Below are 21,512 nucleotides of genomic sequence, written 5' to 3' on the forward strand. Positions count from 1 at the left end.
TTCTAATCCAGTTATGCCTAGAGGCTTTTCCTTCATTTCCCCCCACTGTGCTTGATATGCAGATGGTTAATTTTGTGTGTGCATTTTTATTGCTCTCCCTGGCATTCAGTGGTATTAGCTTCCCAGTCCCTGTCCAACTTATTTCAGTAATTAATCTGCTGCACAAAATCTGCGGCTTACAAATCAAATACCTTGCAGTTGTGGTTCCAACTTTTCTTCCAATTGAGTCAAACTGGACTAACTCGTGATTGCTTTATGCAGGGTTACGTCCAACAACCAAATTATCAGTTAGTTACCATCCAGCATCAAATTGAACACAGCAGTATCCCTTTTAGGCTGAATGACACCGTGGTAAAAATATTTAGTTTCTGGCACATCCATTCATATCTCAATCATACTATTGTTAGGCAGCATTATACAGATAAATGTTTGATACTGAAACCTGACCTTTAGCAAATTCCCAGCAGCATCACATTATTGATCCATATTCAATGTATGAAATTTCAAATTTTGATATCCTTCTTGGCCATGCTATCTATTTCCCAAAACGATGATTCTGTCTTCCTAAATAATTCCTGCTTTTCACTAGTAAATGTAATATGTGGAAGTCATGAATAAAACCATTGTACCAGAACCAAGACAGTTTTTGCTGAAAGGGGTTTGAAGAAAGGAAATGGAATGGAACCATTTGTTAACAAAATGTGTACATCACTTGCTGTTGCAATTGTTGAGACTTTTAAATATAAAATGCACATTAAAATCATCAGTAAAAGACAAAAGTTAAAACCAGCATGCATGCTGCAAGCAGGTTGGCAGTTCTAAATGGTTCTGTATCTACTAAAAAAAGAAGTGGCAGATTTTATCATAGTTTGGCTCTTAAATAACTGATTTCCCCAAAAGAATCCTAAGAATAGTAGTTTGGCAGAGGTGTTGAGATTTCTCTATTATGCTTTCCTGTTGTCATCCTGCCTTGCAGGGACTGCTGCGCTCTGCTGCCCAGGAGGACTCTCCTATGTGAGTGTCTGAGGGCCCTGCTCCTTCCTGCTCCTTCCTGCCACTCACCACCTGGCCCAGGGCGGGGCCTGATAGGCCTCACAGGGACGGTTGCTGTCACTGCTGCTGCGGCCCAGGGGGATCCGGAGGGGCGCAGAGTTCTTTTTAAAATGTTTTAAAATTTTCCTTTTCCTTTTCCTTTTATTTTTTTTGTATATGCGGGGATGGGGATGGGGGTGGGACGGATGTTTAGTTGGGAATTTGTTTGATTTTAATGGATTTGTAATTTTTATAGTTTTTCATTTGTATTGTTTTTTGTTTTCTGGGTTTTTTTGTTGTTGTTTTTATTCTTTTAAGGTCTTATTTTGTTCTTAAGGGGAAGGGTCAGGGCTGCCGGTGAGTGGGTCCCAGCCAACAAAATGGCTGGGGTATGTTCCACAGAGGGGAATGTGCTGGGACAACCGATCTCAGTGATCACGGGTAGGAGGACGAGTTACGCTAAAACCAGACCATGTCATTACAGAGGAGGCAGGTTTAGTCGTTGTCTGAGGATTATCCCTGCCTCCGGGTCTGGTCCTGACCGGATGGATACTAGAATCAGCAAGGGATACCCACATAACCTGAAGGTGCTGCTGTGCAATGCCAGGTCAATGATTCATAAGACCACTGCCATCCATGACTTGATCATGGATGGAGGATTTGACCTGGCATGTGTAACAGAGACTTGGTTGGATGAAGCAGATGGGCCTGTTCTTGCCGCTGCTTGTCCACCAGGTTTCTCTTACACACAGCAACCCAGGCCTTGTGGGCGGGGAGGGGGGTTGCAGTGATTTTTAGGAAGTCATCAGTTTGCACCAGGCGTCCTATTGGGAAGACCCAGTTCTCTGAGTGCATGTTCTGGAAGTTGGGCAATAGGGGCAGTACAGGATTCCTTTTGGTGTACCAACCTCCCCGCTGCACCAAGGATTCCCTGCCTGAGCTGCTTCAGGTCGTGGCAGATGTTCTCCTGGAGACACCCAGTTTGGTTGTCCTAGGGGATTTTAATATCCATGCCGACACGACCTTACAAGGGGCCGCTCGGGACTTCGTGGAAAGCATGGCCTCCATGGGGCTGTCCCTGAATAAGTTTGGCCCAACCCATAGCCGCGGACATGCCTTGGACCTGGTGTTTACCTCCATGGATGTTGGTGTTCTGACACTAAGTAAAAGCGAAACAAAAGAAGTGCCATGGTCAGACCACTTCCTGGTGCAACTTGACTTCTCCACGACCCTTCCCCTTTGCAGGGAGGTGGGACCGATTCGGATGGTCCACCCCCGCCACTTAATGGATCCAATTGGTTTCCAGAGAGCGGTAGGGGATGCTTTATCCCATGTTGATGGCCTTTCAGCTGATTCCCTGGTGGCCCGCTGGAATGTGGAGTTAACCAGGGCTATTGACTGTTTGGCTCCGAAGCGCCCTCTCCGATTGCATGGAGCCCGGACAGCCCCGTGGTTTTCCACGGATCTGAGGGCAATGAAACAATCGTTAAGACGGCTAGAGCGCCGGTGGCGGATGACCCATTCTGAAGCTGATGGGACACAGGTTAGAGCTCAGTGTCGAGCCTACCAAGTGGCGGTAGCAACGGCAAAGAAGGCTTTCTTCACCGCCTCTATTGCATCTGCAGAAAACAGCAGCAGGAGACTTTTTCAGGTGGTCCGCAATTTAGCGGAACCACCTGCTACATCGGGGCCCAGTACGGGCCACATGATCTCCTGCAATGATTTTGCAAAGTTTTTTGCAGATAAAGTTGCTCAGATTCGGGAAGAGGTAGACGCCACCGTGGGAGCAGGGCGGGGCGGGAGAGTGCTAGAGTCCTGTCTAGTCAAATTGCGTGGGATCAATTCCAATCTGTTACCTCCGAGGATGTGGACAGGCTGCTTGGACGAGTGAAACCAACCACCTGTCTCCTTGATCCTTGCCCATCCTGGCTTATAAAAGCTAGCCGGGAAGGGCTGGGCGATGGGCTTCGTGGGGTGGTGAATGCTTCCCTCCGTGAGGGAGCCTTCCCAGACCCGCTGAAAGAGGCAGTTATTAAACCGCTTCTTAAAAAACCATCTTTAGATGCGGCCACGATGGCCAACTATCGCCCAGTCTCAAATCTTCCATTCTTGAGCAAGGTGATTGAGCGAGTGGTTGTTGAACAACTCCAAGCACGCCTGGAAGAAGCGGACCATTTGGATCCCTTCCAGTCGGGATTCAGGCCTCATCACGGGACTGAAACTGCCTTGGTCGCACTGGTTGATGATCTCCGGCGGGCTAGGGACAAAGGTGAGAGCTGTTTCCTAGTTCTGATGGATCTCTCAGCGGCGTTTGATACCATCGACCATAACATCCTTCTGGACCGTCTTGAGAGGCTGGGAGCTGGGGGTACTGTCATACAGTGGTCCCGCTCCTTCCTCCTGGGCCGTGTTCAGAAAGTGGTGGGGGGGGATGAGTGTTCAGACCCCTGGGCTCTCACTTGTGGGGTGCCTCAGGGTTCTGTCCTCTCCCCCATGCTTTTCAACATCTACATGCAGCCGCTGGGAGAGATCATCAGGGGGTTTGGGCTGGGTGTTCATCAGTATGCGGATGATACCCAGCTCTACCTCTCTTTCAAATCAGAACCAGTGAAGGCGGTGACGGTCCTGTGTGAGTGTCTGGAGGCGGTTGAGGGATGGATGGCGGCAAACAGATTGAGATTGAATCCTGACAAGACAGAAGTACTGTTTCTGGGGGACAGGAGGCGGGCAGGTGTGGAGGATTCCCTGGTCCTGAATGGGGTAACTGTGCCCCTGAAGGACCAGGTGCGCAGCCTGGGAGTCATTTTGGACTCACAGCTGTCCATGGAGGCACAGGTTAAATCCGTGTCCAGGGCAGCTGTGTACCAGCTCCATCTGGTACGTAGGCTGAGACCCTATCTGCCCGCGGACTGCCTTGCCAGAGTGGTGCATGCTCTGGTTATCTCCCGCTTGGACTACTGCAATGCGCTCTACGTGGGGCTACCTTTGAAGGTGACCCGAAAACTACAACTAATCCAGAATGCAGCAGCCAGACTGGTGACTGGGAGCGGCCGCCGAGACCATATAACACCGGTCTTGAAAGACCTACATTGGCTCCTAGTACGTTTCCAAGCACAATTCAAAGTGTTGGTGCTGACCTTCAAAGCCCTAAACGGCCTCGGTCCAGTATACCTGAAGGAGCGTCTCCACCTCCATCGTTCTACCCGGACACTGAGGTCCAGCACTGAGGTGGTTCCCTCACTGCGAGAAGCCAAGTTACAGGGAACCAGGCAGAGGGCACCCTCCCACCAGATGTCAAAGAGAACAACAACTACCAGACTTTTAGAAGACATCTGAAGGCAGCTTAGGGAAGCTTTTAATGTTTGATGTAACACAGTATTTTAATATTCTTTTGGAAGCCGCCCAGAGTGGCTGTGGAAACCCAGCCAGATGGGTGGGGTATAAATAATAAATTATTATTATTATTATTATTATTATTATTATTATTATTATTATTATTATTATTATTATTGCAGATCTACAATTCCCAGGAGCCCATAAGACACAGGGAGAAAACCTTTTTCAATCTGATGGCCACATTCTTTTATGGGGGACCTTCCAGGAACTGCATCTAGTGCTGAGCACAGCAAAAGGCAAAACAATGGATGTGTGACGCTTAGCTTTCTGCAGTAGGCTGCATTCTAGCCAGGCAAAAGCCGGAGGTTTGTGCATGCACATCTTTTCCTCCAGCCAAGCAAAACACATCATCACAGTTTTATCTACTTACCACTTAACTGCACGCATCTCTTAAGTGGTGTTTTAAATTGTTTTTACCTGATGGCCCTAGATGCTGCTTGTTTCATTCTTTTCAAGGATTCCAGCCAGGCAAAAGCATTGGAAGAGGAGCTGGATCAGGACTGAGTAGGGATGGGGCCTGGGGAGCAGGGCGTGGCCTGGAGCCAGGGCCGTCTTTCCCATAGGCGCTAGGGGTGTGGGGCGCCGGGCTCTTAGGGGCGCCAGGCTGAGAGTCCGGGGCCTGAGAATTGAGTCCGGGGAAGAGCCCGCCCGTCAGTCGGAGCACTGCGGCAGGCTCTTCTCCTGCGGGCAACTCTGCACAGCAAGTTCGGGGGTGACTGAGCCAGCGAGACGCTGAGGTAGCTGGCCGGCTCCACCCTCCTTAGCGCCAGATACTGGGCAACCTGAGGGGGGGCACCGGGCGGATCTTTGCACCCCAGTGCCACATATGCTTAAGACAGCCCTTCCTGGAGGAAGGAGATGCCACAATGACAGGGGCAATTATGTGCACTGGCCAGTGGTGCAACAACAACAACAACAACAACAACAACAACAACCCTATAACATCCATTTACTTCTATACTAAATGATTGCTTAGACTGTCACTTGCCTCATGTATAAATACAATCAAACCTGAAATAAAAGCTTAAACATAAAGGTTACATTCCTTTGTATATTGTGTGCATGTGTGCATGTGCATAAATTCTTTTTAAGCTGGATTTCCTTACTCTTGCATCCTTTTTTAAAAAAAATACTGAGTTCTTCCCATTTCTTCAAATGCAGTGTTTTCTCTGGTAAGCCAGGCAATTAATATTAGGAGCAAAGCTGTGATGGGAAGAGGAGGGAAGAGGTGCATTTTTTTTTCTCAGTGCAATCAAATGTTATTAATTACTATACTGGGTGAAAAAAATGCAGTGATTTATACATTACAGAAGATGATTGTTTTAAATTTTAGAATTCTTGGTTATTTCTGCCTATAAATGCTGACAATGTGAAGATGAACCAGAAACTGTTTGGAGTTCAGCTTTGGTGAATTTCCTTCAACTGAACCAGTTCATTCCCATAATTAGGTTCCGTGGATTTCAATGGAAGATATTCAAGCATCTGCTCATCCCTTTTGCTGAAATCACTAGCTCTCAAAAATGTTTAATGTTGGTCCCTTCCAATTTAAGTGCTGCATTTAATTACTCAAGCAGCCAATTGTATGTACCCAAGCATAACTGGCCCTAGATTTGCACTTGCAGTCTAAGTCATCCATATCTGGTGGCTTGTGGTCTGGTGTAACAGTTTTTTTGTTAAATGTATGGCCAGATTAATCTCTTAAACAGTGCAATGTACCTTGTATATTTCATACTGATGGCCTACTATAAAGAGTGCTTCTATTTATGCCATCCATAGTTTTGCTTATTACAGTTATGTCCTGCCGAAGAGTTCATGGTGGCTTACATACTGTATAATGAAACTTATTTAGTGCCTACAGGATGTTAAGGTAAAGTCAGTGCATTCTAACAAATGGTAAAAATAGTTTTGAGCACGTATTTTCTGCATTCCAATACATTTTATTTATTTTGGGGATAGGCACTATGTATTAAAACCACTTCCATCGCCCTTATTTAAACTATTTATTTTGAGCACAGTCATCTCCAAGCCTTAGCCAGGGGTCAGCAAAGTTTTTCAGCAGGGGGCTGGTCCACTGTCCCTCAGACCTTGTGGGGGGCAGGACTATATTTTTTGGGGGGATGAACGAATTTCTATGCCCCACAAATAAACCAGAGATGCATTTTAAATAAAAGCACACATTCTACTCATGTAAAAACACCAGGCAGGCCCCACAAATAACCTAGAGATGCATTTTAAATAAAAGGACACATTCTACTCATGTAAAAACATGCTGATTCCCAGACTGTCCACAGGCCGGATTTAGAAAGCGATTGGGCTGGATCCTGCCCCCAGGCCTTAGTTTGCCTATCCATGCCTTAGTCACTGTATAGAACATAAAAGTTACACGACTCATGCTTAAAAGACATAATATATACAAAAGAATGATAAGTGGGGATGGGAATGACTTTTGAAAGACCAAACATGAGTCATTATTGGAAAGGTTTGTTGTTATTACCTAGTAAGGCCACAGAAAAGATGAAATTCTGCACTATTGCAAGAAAACAAAAACAAAAAGTCAGCACTGAGATCTTTTGTGTTACAATGCAGGACCTATTGGCGTTGTATAATGGTTATGTGAAGTGAAGTCTGGAAAATCCAGAGGAATTCAATTGCTTTCACTGATGAGATCAGTATTTATTTGGTATTTCTGGTGGTATCGCAATTCTTAAATAATTAACCTACAGCCAATATGTATGGAATTGCCTTAGTAAGCTCACTGTCCATGACTGCTCACAGTTTAATTAGTAGAATAAATAATTTACACCCCAAAAGTGTGCACAAGATGGCACCAATAAACCTGATAGCACTTGTTCATTATTTGAAGAAAATTGGATGAAGCACACAATTCCCAGAGTACAAGCCACCCTGTGGAGTAAGAGGTGTGTTAGTGCTATTGTATCCTGTAGAGAACTGATGAGAATCCCAGAGTTGTGGTGTTTATGTATCTCCATCCTGTTTCATCTTTTGAGCTGGAGTTGTGTTTTTGATCTTAGACAGGAATCACACATTTGAAAAGAAGGGATGCTCCTTTAATATAGGGCTGGGGGACCTCCAGCCTCGTTTTCTCATTTTGGACAGCCCTATTAAAGTTTTATATAACTGTCCTAAATCAGAAAATAAGCTAGACAATACAGAAGAAAACTCTGCAATAGTATGAAACATCATGCCCAGACCCCTGTTCTGCACCCTGGCCAAGATTACAAAAGTAACAAAATACATTAGTACTTATTTATTTCATAAAATTTATATACCATTTGATTCCTTTTTAAAAAACAAAACAAAACTACAAGTTGTTTACAAAAAGAGCCCAACAGTAAAATTATCAGTAAAAATGGTTAAAACAGCTTTTTAAAAGATTCAAATAATATTTAAAAATCAGTGATAAGCTAAACACCGATTAAAACACATGGAAACATTCTCAATATATTAACCCATCTGAGGAATTTACAAATTGGGATCTGTTTAGTAATACAGAATTACTTCTTCAAAGTATTACTGTATCAATTCTTTGGCTGAAAAGATTGTGCAGTTGAAAGAGATTTATGAGGTGTTTGGGGCACACCTAATTTGGAAATACATGGCCGTGTGGCATGCCCTATGTAAAATACTATTATAAACATGTTAAAATTCACCAAGTTATTGGTCTGTGCATTCGTTGTCACCTAGCCTTTGAGTGAAAATGTATTTACCTTGGATTGAATTGTTAACTTGGTTTGTTGAGACGTATGTCACTTATACAGATGTGTACCCACATGTACACACACACCCCTCAAGGGCAGGAGGAATTAAAGACTGAATTATATAGAACTTAGGAGTTTCCTGTACCATGTCTTCTATGAAATTGTTGTTAAAACCTGCCAAATAACTGAATGCTACCACCATCCTATCATTCAGCCACAATATTCCAAATGCTAATTTCACAAGAGAACAAACAACAACAACAACAAAACACCCTTAAACTTTTAGAGTCATAAGCACACTGGTGTCATTTGAACATGCAGGCATCAGATGAGCAACTGGTTGTTCTCTCTCAGAAGAAAGCTTTATCTAAATAAAGCATGGGGACATTTTATCATTCCATAATGGAAAAGACCTGTCATTCCTTGAATATCATCATATGGTCGGTGGCCAGCAGATAATGGACTGCTAAGAGTCAAGGTGACTGGCTTTGAATGCACACAAAACTAAAAATTATAGACCTGTCATTCTGTGGGCAGGCCGCAATTAGCGGTCTATGCAACTTAGAATTTCCATTTTGCCAGCTGAATAATCAATTGGCTGCAGTTTTCTCCATTTAGTGACATTTTAAACTCTCTCTTACAAAAAAACCCCCCTGCTCAGAAGGATTTTCAAATAAATATGCAGTGCACTCAAGCAGCTGGAATAATTTCCCAAACAACCCACTTCCTAGAATGTATACAAACAAAGACATCCCCCAAAATTTTGTAAGCATTTTCCTTATATTAGTCCATCCTGGCTGCTCCCACATTTGCAATGCTTAGTAAGGATTGTGTGTGAAAAGAAAAATAAGTTATACAGTGGAACCTCAGTTGTCGTACGTTTCGGCACCCGAACGCCAAAAACCCAGAAGTAACTGGTCTGGTTTTCGAACGATTTTTGGAAGCTGAACGTGCTATGCAGCTTCTGTTTTTAGTTTCCCTGTTGAATTGAGACTTCCATTTTCAGTTTTCGAACATTTCGGAAGTTGAACGGTCTAACGGAACGGATTACATCCGAAAACTGAGGTTCCACTGTACAGTGGTACCTCTGGTTACGTACTTAATTTGTTCCGGAGGTCCATTCTTAACCTGAAACTGTTCTTAACCTAAAGCACCACTTTAGCTAATGGGGCCTCCTGCTGCTGCTGCACTGCCGCCACATGATTTCTGTTCTCATCCTGAAGCAAAGTTCTTAACCCGAGGTACTATTTCTGGGTTAGCGGAAGCGTATGTAACCTGAAGCGTATGTAACCTGAACCGTATGTAACCCAAGGTACCACTGTACCTAATTCTGAGGCAGAAAGTCAGTTTAGCTCTATTCATGAGGCATTCCCAAATTTACTTGGGTGAATTTTCATATGGGTATACAGTACTGAAAAATCACTGGTGGAGCAATCTGGGGTGGCACAGAGGTGAGAGAAGTTAAAATCAAAAGTAAAGGAACCACTAAATCCAAAACCTTGCTGGGTTTATGCTGGCAGCGTGAAATGTGGAAGGGCAGTGTGTTGTTGCTGTTTTTGTATTTTGAGCAAACCTACAGATTTTCTACCCTGCAGTGGGTAGGGGACCATAGCACATAAATATATGCAAAGTGCTTGAAGCTGAAACCATGGCCTGGGTATATGCTTAATTGCATGAAGGAGTGGTACTCAGCCCCTAAGGAAGGCTGTGGTGTGGTGGCCAGTGTGAAAAACCTAGGCCTGAACTCAACTAGTTATAAAACCTGAGTGTTTCTCAAACCTTTTCCCTCTGGGCCACACTTTCACAATAAAAATTTGCTCACATCACACCGTTTTTTAATTAATAAGAAATACATTAGAAAACACAACTAGGATTGTCCAGGAGTATCACCTGATGCTCATGCTCTCATTTTGAAAATATATCTATAATAATAATAATAATATAATTTATTTATATAAAATATAAAATTATTATTTATCGGGCTGGGTTTCCCAGCCCTAGCCACTCTGGGCGGCTATCCATATTATGCAAATTTTTATTTTTTTATTTTGATACTATACTTTACTAAGCTGAAATGTTTAAAAGTTTCTTTGATGGCCCTTGAATTGTCCCACCACACTTGCCATCCTCTCCTGTCACTCCTGCCACACCCTTTGCGAACCACTCCTCCACCTTAATCACTGACGTCTTCTGATGGGCACTTTCGGTGGTTAACCAAAAACAACCTTGACAGATTAGAGAACTGGGCAAAAACAAACAAGATGAATTTTAACAGGGAGAAATGTAAAGTATTGCACTTGGGCAAAAAAAATGAGAGGCACAAATACAAGATGGGTGACACCTGGCTTGAGAGCAGTACATGTGAAAAGGATCTAGGAGTCTTGGTTGACCACAAACTTGACATGAGCCAACAGTGTGACGCGGCAGCTATAAAAGCCAATGCAATTCTGGGCTGCATCAATAGGAGTATAGCATCTAGATCAAGGGAAGTAATAGTGCCACTGTATTCTTCTCTGGTCAGACCTCACCTGGAGTACTGTGTCCAGTTCTGGGCACCACAGTTCAAGAAGGACACTGACAAACTGGAACGTGTCCAGAGGAGGGCAACCAAAATGGTCAAAGGCCTGGAAACGATGCCTTATGAGGAACGGCTAAGGGAGCTGGGCATGTTTAGCCTGGAGAAGAGGAGGTTAAGGGGTGATATGATAGCCATGTTCAAATATATAAAAGGATGTCACATAGAGGAGGGAGAAAGGTTGTTTTCTGCTGCTCCAGAGAAGCGGACACGGAGCAATGGATCCAAGCTACAAGAAAGAAGATTCCACCTAAACATTAGGAAGAACTTCCTGACAGTAAGAGCTGTTTGACAGTGGAATTTGCTGCCAAGGAGTGTGGTGGAGTCTCCTACTTTGGAGGTCTTTAAGCAGAGGCTTGACAACCATATGTCAGGAGTGCTCTGATGGTGTTTCCTGCTTGGCAGGGGGTTGGACTCGATGGCCCTTGTGGTCTCTTCCAACTCTATGATTCTATGATTCTATGATTCTATGATTCTAACCCATGGCCCTAAGGTTTGGTTGGCCTTTAGTATGAACTGAGCCTGAACTGAGGCTTTAATGTGGATCCAGTCCTGTGGAACGTCTTGGCAACAGTAGACTAGTAGGAGTTATCCCTGCTTTCTCTTAGACATCTTTTAAAAATTGTACTGCAGACCAGCCTGTGGAATTAGATTTTTTTTTTTACCAACCAGTGGTCAGGAATGCATCATAATGAAACTGGCTATGTACATTGTCCATAATAAATATTTTTGGAAGGTTCTCTGCCCCTCCGCCCCTCGCCCCACTCCAAATATGGTTCATATCAGCTCCGAGCTTTTCTTATTGCCCTGAATCTCATTGCCAAAACTGGCGGTTTTTCTGTGATTCCTACCTAAAACAATAAATCTCGCTTAAACTTTGGCTCTACTATAGCTTAAGGTTTGAAAACCTTGCTGAACCTGAGCCAAGGCTCAGAGCACAACATGAAACTCAGTCAATTTCACATAATTTGGGGTTGCAGTGAAGAAGAAGGAGAAAGTCTCCCATAGTTCAGCAAAAAGCAATTTTGTTCTGTATTTAAGAGTACTTGAATCCTACAGCTGCTACACACTAGCAATTTTTTATCCTAACAGGATTTCTATTTGGTGAGAAAGGGTGGTGCTGTTCCAAAAGCCATGGCAGTAAAAGAAAGGTGTTCGTGCGCACTGTAGAGCCTGAGGCATTTTGGTAGCTGTTTGGTAGCTATGGAAAGGGATACAGCTGAAGATCAGGACCATGGAATGAGGAAACTCTGAAGGAGTATTTTGGCAATCTGGAAATAAAAAATCTCTCTCTCTCTCTCTCTCTCTCTCTCTCTCTCTCTCTCTCTCTCTCTTCCTTTCCCTGCTCTCCTTTTAATAGTCACTCCAGAGATTGCAAAACACTTCAACCCATTAAAAAAGGAAGTTGCAAGGTGGAGCCAACACTCTGAGTATAAGGAATTTTTTATTAAAGACGTTGTGTCAGACAGAGTGGGCCAACTCCATTTTAGGATCATTTTCACCCAGCCCTATGACAGAAATGGATCTATCCCACTATGCGATTGTGAAATGTAATTTCATGATCTGCAATATGCTTTCATATTCTGCTGTACAACTTTCAATCTTTCCCTCTAATAATAATTGCACTGTTTGATATAATTTTAAAGGGACTGCAGTTTTTCTCTGTTTAGAAAACTTCTCTACTTCCTATACTGCTCAGCTATTTTAGGTAAAAACAACAACCAGACCTTCTTTCTTTTTCTTTACACATCTTGGTGGAGTATTTGGCCAACAATGTAATTCTTAAAATAGTTATGCAAGATAAGATACCATTGCTGGCATCTAAGCCCCTGAATTCAACAGATCACAGCCTGTCCACACTTTAATGAATGAAATTGCTACCACTGCACAAAAAAGGTCATATTTATTCTCCTGGCTTGTTTATACGTACAAAGAGATTTGTGCACACAACTGTAGGTTGCAGCCCTCATTCTGCACACATTACACTTTCCATCCCTCTTACCGCACTGTAGAGCGAAGGGAGTCCAAAAGTACTGGAATCTATTTCCTCCTTCCTCTGTAACTGTCTGTACTCAGATACCACTTGCTGTTTGAAGACTCTGTTATTAATCCTTAATTCAAAAGGCAATCAGGCCTTTGCTGTGGGGAGCTCCTTGGTGTGGAACACAGATGTCTATTAGTTCCACATATAGGCCAACCTACATAATTCAGACCATAATCTTCCAAACCACATGTAGAGAGCAGGTGCAATCCAGACTAGTAATTACATCAGCAAACCAAGTCACACCCTATAGCAGAAGGGACAGAGGACATATATAGCCAATCGAACCTAAGCAAAGCTTTCCTCCTAACTTCAAGTGTGGTAATCACTCAGTGTGCAAGTACTGCAATCCTCCTGTGCGTGCTTACTTGGGAGTAGATTCTACTGAGTTCAACATAGGAATAAGATGCACAACCTATTCACCAATATCCCAAGAGAAATTTCATTGTGTGCACATTCTCATCACTCCTAAACATCCTTTTCCTGGTCGTGGCAGTAGTATTATAGATTACAAGGGGAAAGCATGCAGGTACCATTCTATTCTGCCTTGGTCAGACCACACCTAGAGTACTGTGCCCAATTCTGGGCACCACAGTTTAAGAAGGATACAGTGGTACCTCGGGTTACATACGCTTCAGGTTACATATGCTTCAGGTTACAGACTCCGCTAACCCAGAAATAGTGCTTCAAGTTAAGAACTTTGCTTCAGGATGAGAACAGAAATTGTGCTCCAGCGACACGGCAGCAGCAGGAGCCCCCATTAGCTAAAGTGGTGCTTCAGGTTAAGAACAGTTTCAGGTTAAGTACGGACCTCCGGAACGAATTAAATACCGTATTTTTCGCTCTATAACACGCACCAGACCATAACACGCACATAGTTTTTAGAGGAGGAAAACAAGAAAAAAAATATTCTAAATGAAACAGTGGATGTATGATTTTTGTGGTTCATGCTGTGACCACAGACATGTGATCTGACAGTGAGTTTGGAGTAGCCCAATGCAAGAATCCTGAGGATCCATGTGGATCCATGCTTTGTAAACACGTTTTTGCACCACTGCGACCCCAGGCAACAGTGGGTGCGTGATTTTTTTGGTGCAAGATGTAGCCATGGACATGCTATGTGATCTGATGGTGAATTTGGGGTGACCCAGTGCAAAAATCCTGAGGATCCATGTGGATCCGTGCTTTGTAACCACGTTTTAAGTGGGAAGGGAAGGAAAAGCACTCAAGGGACAAGGAGCACGCATGGGGTGTGTGGAGAAGGATGCTGCTAATAATGCTATTTAGCGAGCTGAGTGGGGAGGAGAGAGGGACAGAGAGCCTGCTTACTTTAAAGGAGCCAACCGGACAGGAGCCGCTTACACTCATGTAAGCGGCTCCCCTCCCGCTTTGCTCCTTTAAAGCAAGCAGGCTCTCTGTCCCTCTCTCCTCCCCACTCAGCAGCTCTTCTCCCGCTTTACTGTTTCAAAGCGAGCCACGGAGGAGGGAAGGAAGGGGAACCATGGATCCTCTGCTCACAACTGCAGCAGATCCCCCCGCCACCCGTAGGCACCCGCTCCATAACACGCACAGACATTTCCCCTTACTTTCTAGGAGGAAAAAAGTGAGTGTTATGGTGCAAAAAATACGGTACTTAACCCGAGGTACCATTGTATTGACAGGCTGGAACGTGTACAGAGGAGGGAAACCAAGATGATCAAGGGTCTGGAAACCAAGCCTTATGAGGAACAGTTGAGGGAACTTGGTATGTTTAGCCTGGTAAAGAGGAGACTGAGAGGAGGTATGACAGCCATCTTCAAATATCACATGGAAGATGGAGCAAGCTTGTTTTCTCCTGTTCTGAAGGGTAGAACGCAAACCAATGGATTCAAATTACAAGAAAGGAGATTCTGACGAAACATCAGGAAAAACTTTTTGATGGTAAGAGCCGTTCAACAGTGGATCAGACTTCCTTGGAAGGTGGTGGACTCTCCATTCTTGGCCATCTGTCATGGATGCTTTCGTTTAGATTGCTGCATTGCAGGGGTTAGACTACATGACCCTCAGGGTACCTTCCAACTCTATGATTCTAAATTCTTCCCTCAGGATCAAGATTTTGCTAGTTTACATAAGGATAAATTGTTAGTGGTGGCGGTGTGTCGCCACTATGCTTGAAACAAATAGGTATGGTTAATTTTAGGATGCTCACACACAAAAATGGGAATTCTGGAAGACTGTGTAACCCAGCAGCAGCACTTCATATCCACATGCATCCCATCCTTGCACTTGGTTCATCCCATGTTGTGAACCCAGGCTAAGGAATATGTTCGGAATTCAGTGCTTCTGAACACAGGCAGCTCGTAAATGCCATTGGCAAACCTAGAACACATGCAGATATGTGTCAGTGTAAAAAAGCTGACTCATAAGAAGAAACAGCATGTGAATGGATTTTCAGGAAACCGCATACAAGTTTTAATTTATTGATTGTTTTGGCACAGAATACAGTCCGGCTGGTTTGTTTGGTGTAGAATTGGTGGCTGTGGAATTCTGAATTAAAATCTATGCACAGGTGAATCACATGAAATAAATGAAAGCCTATAATTCAAGCATATTTAAGAAGAAAATTCTTGATCAAGTAGGCCAATTGCCTGAAATACTGAAAATTTGTTTTAAAAATTGTGAGAGAATAGTTTTTTCTGGGCATGTAGAGTTTGGATTTATAGTTACAGTAACAAAGCATTTAAATTACCAATTCTGAATGATAGTGGTATACTAATAAGTACTAAAAGGCATTTATAAAAAAAATTTGGACAGCTGCTGGCAATTTAGAGAATCACCTCACAAGACATTAAATGGTGCAGCTACCATGGGTTCACACCCATCTTCAAAGCAGAGAAGTATATTAAATGTGACATTTGGATAAAGCAGCAGTGGGGAACCTCAGGACCAGGGGCTAAATCAGTGGGGAACCTTGGGACCAGGGGTCCTCAGTGTTGGGATACTGCCAGGGAGACATAAGCCATCAAGTCCCCACGCCGTCTCCGGACGATCCATCGATCTCTGGTAGAAACGCAGTATCAGTCAATTAGCGACACAAAGCCTCAGAAATAGCTTTCCACATTCCAAGCCTTGTGCACGCTCTATCAGCAGAGTTCGTACAATGAAAGGTGCACTCAGGAGAGCATGATTTATAACTTTATTCAGCGTTGGTCAGAACAAAGAAAAAACATGACTGCCTGTCTCGATGTCTCAGGCACAGAGAGAAAACAAAAGCATATACAAAACATAAACTTCCTGTGAACAGGAAATATGCAGACTCTGTGACTCACAAAGCCTGCTCCCTTTTAAGGTGGAACGGAAATATCCTAACACTCAGTGCCTCTCTACCTGGCGCACAGGGCTCTCATCAGCTCTGCCTCATACCCTCCTCGAGCGTTTTGGGCTGGCAAAAATGTGTCCTTGACTCTAATCACACTTCTTGCTTACTTGGATGTAGTGGGGTGTGTGAGTGTGTTAATTGGATGCCAGTTTCTGGTCCCAATTCAAGGTGCTCACAGTAGTATTTATAGCCCCAAATGTTTTAGGCCCCAAATATCAGAGAGAATGTCTCCTTCCCTACAGACCCTCTTGGGGGTTAATGACAGCAGAAGGGGCCTTCTTGGCAGTTCTGCCGCCCTCTGGTGTTTGGGTGGTGGTGGCCCAGGTGAGGGCATTCTTTGTGGAGGCCCCCAAGTTGTGGAATTCCTTCTTCATGCAGGTGTGCCTGGCATCTTCACTATACAGCTTTTGGTGAATGCTCCTTATCCTAGCCTTTGGCACCTGAGATTTGTGTTTCCAGGACCTACCCTATTCCAGCAACAGTAATATGTTTTAACTGTTCTTAATTCTGAATCTCCATTTGTTGTAACCTGCCCTGATCAAGCTTTTGGTCCATAATTTTATGTACAGATTTAGTGATGTGATGACTGAAGTTTACCAGTACTCCCAACACCAGTAAAACCACAATCTCTACATGGGACCACACTTTCCTCTTGACACATTCTTCAGGCAAAGGAAGAGAGGATTCACTTTCCGTAGCCACTCACTTTCACTAAATATGGACACATCATAGATTTAACACACTTTAAAAGCACATGACTTCGCCAAATAACCCTTGGAACTGTAATTTACTCCTCAGAGAGCTACAATTCCCGGCACCTTTAACAGACTACAGTTCCTAGGATTCTTGGAGGTCCCCAGGTAGGTAAAAGGAGCTCTAGTCCATAGAGTGCCTAGTGGAGGTAATGACATGCAATGCATTAACACACAGGATATGTCACCAGAACAGTAACTCAACACGAGCAAGGATTTTGCCCACCACTAAAATAAAACAGATGTTCCTGCAAGCACAACACCGGCTAAGCTGAGTTTAGAGCAAGTGTCATAGAACACAAATAAGACTCAGCAGGTATAAACCACCAGCCTTTGCTATATCACTCCTGTAGCTGCACCCTCAGCTATATTTAAACCAGTGTTCAGGGCACTTTTGGGCAATGTTCCGCAAGTAGTATTAGGAAAGCATTCATATTTAATTATTTCCTCAATAAATGAACAAAACACTTCTAAAAGAATGTAGAATTCTTGGCTTAAAAGCCTCCGCAACTGTAGACCTTGCATTAAAATAACCATAGTTAATACACTCTTGGCACATGTCACGTTAGTATTAAAAATGCAGGCCCTTGGAAGTGCCCATCAAGTATGATTCTTTTTTTTTTCATAGTTCCCTCATAAAACGGTGATGGTTTAAAACGCAGAAATTCACTCAAGGCATTTCACAGGAAGAGATGCTGGGAATATGATTCTCTTCTATCAGGCACATGGATCTTTTTATTTTAGCTATGCTCCAGGTACATTAATTCTCTGATATGTTTCCATTGTGTGTGTGTGTGTGTGTGTGTGTGATCATTCCAGGTTTGCATGAGATTTGCCATCATTTTTGTTCCTGTGCATCGCCACACTTGAAATGCAACCTCGAGCCACGCATGCTGACAGACTCCATTAGCATTAATGCTGTTCTCTTATCTCGTGTGCGCTCTCTCTCTCTCTTTCTCCCCTGCCCCCCCTCGCCCCCTTTCTTGTCTGATGGTTCACTGACACAGTTGACAAGGCTGACACCGCCAATCAGCTTCTACTCAGCAAGGTCACTGTTCAGACTTGACTCGTGATTGGCTGCTGTGCTTCAGTGTGTTATTACTGTCTGATTTGATCGGAGGCAGGGGGTGGTCTCCAATCAAACAGAGAAAAGGTCCTGGAGAAGGTAATTAAATCCTGTCAGAGGCAATTATCGGTTCCAGGGCCGTGACTCTGGCACTGAATGCAGATGATCTGAAGCTCTATTCTTGTAGAAATTCAAGAGGGCTTCTGGCACAGATCAGTTAGACATAAAGGAAACAGCAGGCTTTTTGCAAACAATGCAGGTCTGCATTTTAACCTTTTTACACAGCCTTTCTCCCTCTCTTCTCCTTCCTTCTTATTCTTAGGGTCTGGCTACCTCTGAATACATTTTTTTCTCTCTCTCCCCTCACATTCTAATTAAATTATTGACAGGGTTTCCTTTCCAAAATACACATAAGGACAAATTACAGGGGACAATGGCTTTCTCAAAATAGCGGCCAAGGAAAAGGCTCTCCACCAAGTCAAAATGAGTTGTGATTTTGGATCCTGTGCCTGAAGAAGCAACATGTGGAAGCTTGAGAGGAGTCAAATGAGGAGGCTCACTCTGACTATACACAAGCTGCAATCCTCTGCACAGTTACCTGGGAGTAAGCTCCACTGAAATCACAGGGGGGAAGGGGACCTGTCTCCATGTTAATATGACTAGGAACAGGCTGTAAATTTACTTACACATTCTATTAGTGTGCCATAAAGAGCAGTGATTTTATCTTCAGACTGCCCAAACATTTTTTTGAAAGCTGGCGAATACAGCAAAGGCCACCTTATTTAAATCACCAAGGATCTGTTTGAAACACAAGTTGCCTTATTTGTTTTAGAAAAAGTATAAATGCTGAAGCTCAAAAGCATCCTACGTTTGGGATTAAAAGGGGTGTGTGTGTTAAGATTTCTTCATAAAGTTTTTTTTCCCTTTAATAAATGTGCGCCTATTTTTATTTTTCCTGGAAATAGCACAGCTATTGCAGTGATTTTAACTTTCTTCTCTAACTGGCTTGGCATTGTAGTCACAGTCCAGAGAGTTAAGTGTGTAGAAGTGAATAGGTTGGATTTATATTTGGCTGTGCTTTAGACTAGAGCCATTGAAATCAATGGGACTTAAGCCAGTCATCTAATTTAAGTCCCATTTATTTCAATGTGCCTACTCTAAGCCTGACTAAATCTGATTCCAGCCCAGCAGGTATAAGTACAGTGGTACTCTAGTACAGTACTGAATGTAAGAGCCCAGCTGAATCAAACGAAATATTCATATATTGTTTGCTTCTTGTTTGCCACAGCAGCAGTTGGATACCTTTGGGAAGCTCACAAGCAGGGCATCAAGGCAATAGCTCTCTCTGCAACCCAGCAAATGGTATTCATTGTCGTGCTGCCTCTGAGTGCGGAGGTTTTATATAACCCTCATGACTAGTTGCTGCTGATAGACCTGTCCTCCATGAATTTCTCTAATTCCCTAGCTAGTGATCAACCCTCTATCTCATGGAACCAAATGCAATAGATTTATTATGTCTTGTGTGAAAAAGTACTTCCTTTTGCTTGTCTTGAAGTCCTAAGGCAGCTCATATGGCAAAAATGCAATGGCTGGGAGAAATTGGTTCTGTCAAGCACCTCCTCTAAGTCCTGGCACTGTGCCTTGGTTTGGCCCGGCCTGAGCTCCAGCCTCGCAACCTGACACTTCCGCTTTTATATAACTAAACTGCATGCATATAACACTCCTTGCAAGAATTATAACACTGGTTGTGCTAACTTTTATTCATGCACATGACCTCCATGGAGAAGGGAAATCAAAGCATTTCTTCTCTGTGCATTAATTTATTGTCTGTGTATAATTCTGTGAACATTTCTGCCAGTGAAATATGACGAAGCTTAAAATCAAAGTTAACGAAAATGTCAAATGCTATTGAGTACTATTTGCATGGTTTTAATCGATATCCACAAACCTCCTTTGCCTTTCATGTAAGAACGAAGGATGCAAACAAATGAAATAGTTGTTTCTATCAAACGTCAAGGGCTATCTTTGATTCCCCCACTCTCTTTTCACATAAATTTCAGGAACCCACTATCCAATCTTGCGTTGTTTTCCCCTCTTCCCATACATGTCACACATCAAATTCATTTTGACAGCTAAACAATGTTTCCTTTATTTCATTATAGTTTTCTTATCTGGAGTCAAAGCTTCATGACAATTTCAAAGAAAGGAAAATAAAGAACGATCTTCTGGCAGATAGGTACCTTATTTTTAAGAGATCTTGTGCAGATATGTTGGTAAACACTCCAGCTGTGTTTGATTTGCTTTGAAGGCAATATCCAATTCTGATTGTTTTGCTAGCAAGTTCTGCTGCAAGTTTTGTGTTTATATTTTCCAGTCACCCATTTTGCATAACAACCACCACCACCACCCTTGAAGTAAAAAACCATATCGGTTATTTGCATCTTTCTCTTCATTCTTAGGTAGTTTTGGGTTACAATAAACAGCTTAACTAATTATCACACAACAATAGGTATAAACATGAGACTGTGTTATATTCTAGCCATGTACGCATGTAGCTGCACACTCTCTACACTGGTTGGACCCACTTTTAACTCAAACCTGCATTTGGGTTTGTTTGTTTTTACTATGTATGTTTTACTATGGCAATGCTCCTGTCATGATCCATCTTATGTCAGACTGCAACCCAATATTGAGTCCCACACCACCTGTTGAATATTATTGCTCTACACCAACTGGCAGCATCTCTCTCCAACAGGTGACTCCACCACTACATTGCAGCAGTAATATGGTACAAACACATTAAGGTACAAAGCCAGGAGTAACGGAATGGGTTGTTTGGTGCTGAGGCAAGCATGCTCAGATTTCCTTTAAGAAAGTTATCACTTTATTCTTCCACAGGATTTCCATGGACTGAGCAGTTTAGTGTATCAGAGAACCACTTGGAGGAAGTGGCATATGCACATGTGAATGAGGATCGCGTTTGCAATGGCACTCCTCTCCTCTCCTCTCCATGTTCTGGGGGGTTCTCTCAACCCTTCAGAGCAGATTTAGGGGGCACAACAGGTGCTGAGTGAGGAGAGGGGAGGAAGTCCCATTGTACAACTGGACCCTGTTCCACACACACAACTTAGCTGAATCCTGCCCATAGTTTCTCTTCTCACTCACCTTGGGTTACATACGCTTCAGGTTACAGACTCCGCTAACCCAGAAATAGTACCTCAGGTTAAGAACTTTGCTTCAGGATGAGAACAGAAATCGCATGGTGGCGGCGCGGCGGCAGCGGGAGGTCCCATTAGCTTAAGTGGTACCTCAGGTTAAGAACAGTTTCAGGTTAAGAATGGACCACCAGAACGAATTAAGTTCTTAACCCGAGGTACCACTGTACATGAATGAGCTGTGGTGTGACTCGACTTGTGCACTCATATCCTCTTTTGTTGCTTTTTCTTGATTTTAAATAAACTGCAGATCCCTGTGGTGTCCAGATTTGGGAAGCTGTGGTTTGTCTAAACAACAATTCATGTGAACAAGCCAGGATCAAAATGCCATTTCAGATCCTGGCATGTAAACTATTGA

The 21,512-nt window shown here is 43.3% G+C and overlaps 1 long non-coding RNA gene across 1 annotated transcript; it reads left to right on the plus strand.

Annotated features, from left to right (window-relative positions):
- The first annotated feature begins 17,982 nt into the window (after positions 1-17,982).
- LOC308584885 lies at positions 17,983-20,758 on the plus strand. The gene is made up of 3 exons (XR_014007045.1): positions 17,983-18,038; positions 20,102-20,175; positions 20,695-20,758. It is a non-coding gene; the product is annotated as an uncharacterized lncRNA (long non-coding RNA).
- Positions 20,759-21,512: the final 754 nt, after the last annotated feature.

The sequence above is a fragment of the Podarcis bocagei genome, assembly GCF_964188305.1.
Source record: "Podarcis bocagei genome assembly, chromosome: 1".
Lineage (NCBI taxonomy): Eukaryota > Metazoa > Chordata > Lepidosauria > Squamata > Lacertidae > Podarcis > Podarcis bocagei.